Here is a 2,143-nt window from a genome sequence, read left to right as displayed (position 1 = left end):
GGTAATGAAAAGTTGTACACACACTTGTGGTCTTCATCCTCACTTCAATACTTGGGCCAGATACAGGAAATACGTCATATAAGTAGTCAAGGGATCAAATGCAAAGACCGCAAGTGTGGGTATTTGGACAAGACATGAGTCTCGTCCTGCTGGGAGACGGCATCACAGTATGTTAAGGTGCGTAACATTTCCGTCACACGCTTGAGGCATTCGGCCAATCACAACGCACTGGATAGCTGGCCAATCAGAGCACACCTCGCTTTTTTAGAACGATGAGCTTTGTAAAAATCGACACGTTTCAGAAAGACGGGGCATAGAGGAGAAACAATAATGTACATTATATGGAAAATAATGTGTTTTTTGAACCTTAAACCGCATTAACACATTGCATTACACCAAATACACAAAATAATGTTCTTTTTAGCAACGTCATATGACCCCTTTAAGAGCTTCGAGAATATTCGTTTCCCTCTAATTTGCTCGGAAATGTGCCTGAATGAAACAATGGAAGTGGGGGTTTTCACAGGTTTCTTTAGTGGTAATGTGACGTAGGCTACTTAATATTGTATTGTCTTGATGTCTGAGGAAGTTATCTGAGGAAAAAAGCCCTTTCTGAATTGTGAAAAAACCCATTACTTACTTTAAATTGTAGACATACCATGTAAATTAAACCGCATAAACACATTTCATTACACCAAATACACAAAATAATGTTCTTTTTAGCAACGTCATATGACCCCTTTAAGAGCTTCGAGAATATTCGTTTCCCTCTAATTTGCTCGGAAATGTGCCTGAATGAAACAATGGAAGTGGGGGTTTTCACAGGTTTCTTTAGTGGTAATGTGACGTAGGCTACTTAATATTGTATTGTCTTGATGTCTGAGGAAGTTATCTGAGGAAAAAAGCCCTTTCTGAATTGTGAAAAACGCAACCCATTACTTTAAATTGTAGACATACCATGTAAACATGATTCAAATAAAATAAAGCTAGCTAAAAAATTTTTTAAATCTTATTAAACTGAACACCAAGCTTTTGTCAAAAATAAAGCCTTATCTTCGACACACAAATATAACGTGTACTTTATCTTTGATTACAAACAAACAAAGAAACAAAAATTAATAAACAAAGCCAACCACCTAATAAATAATATGTGTCAGTACTGGGTCAATAGTATGTAACAAGCATTACTTTTATTTGTATCAATACTACAGCGAGAATAAAAGTTACGCCTTCTTTCTTTGCTTGAACATTTGGGCGGCGTTATGCAAATCTTCCCACATAGTGGGGTAGATATGTGGGGGCATGTTAGAACGAGCCATTTTAGGTAGGCGTGGTTGACTCTTAACTTTTATAAAGAATATCTCTTTGGATTTGAGACTTCAGTCTTTGCAACTTTACAGATCTTCCTTATGCACCAAGAGCTTGTAACACTCCAAAGAGAAAGGAAAAATTGAAATCGCATCATATGACCCCTTTAAATAGATTTAATATATAGAAATATCATGCTTCTGTTTTCTTCTTCTTAGTGTCCTCAAACGGACCTCCAACCCCAACCAGCCACCTAGAGAAGAAGTCCAGTGATGCTCTGCGAGATGTGGCCACACCTGATTTGAAATCAGGCAAGCCTAGCGATGTTATATGCATTGAGGACTAGCACGCAGCCATTCCGTACTCTTTCTGTACAATACCTATGGACAAAACTGTGGAGAACTCCTCTAAACTATGAATATTAAACAGCAAACCTTATCAGTTGTACTTTTGTCTTTCAGAATCTGTACTTGTACACGCCTGTAAGTTTTATTCAGCAGAGTTCAGTTCTCTTTCATTCTTTTTCAACTTCTGCGATACGAAAGTCTTGATCGATTAAGGAGAGACTAAGGACGCTTATGAAGAGGGCACCATTGTTCTCACAGTCCTCTTTAGTTTTTTTTTAATTATTATTAGAATTATTATTTTTGCATCATGACTTGTTTTTCTTGGCCATGAAGGACATTTTCATCTCTGCTAATGAGCCATCTGGAGGTGCAACTACTTTCTGGCCAGTTCAAGGACTGGACGTCCCACCTCTACAGCCTGTGCTTTGCTCCTGGCTCTGCTCATGGATTGTGTATTGTTGCTGCCCCTGCAGGTTATTGCTGTGTAG

The sequence above is a fragment of the Sinocyclocheilus rhinocerous genome, unplaced genomic scaffold (genome assembly GCF_001515625.1).
Source record: "Sinocyclocheilus rhinocerous isolate Xijiao unplaced genomic scaffold, SAMN03320098_v1.1 scaffold11516, whole genome shotgun sequence".
NCBI lineage: Eukaryota > Metazoa > Chordata > Actinopteri > Cypriniformes > Cyprinidae > Sinocyclocheilus > Sinocyclocheilus rhinocerous.
Note: the sequence above shows the minus strand (reverse complement) of the source record.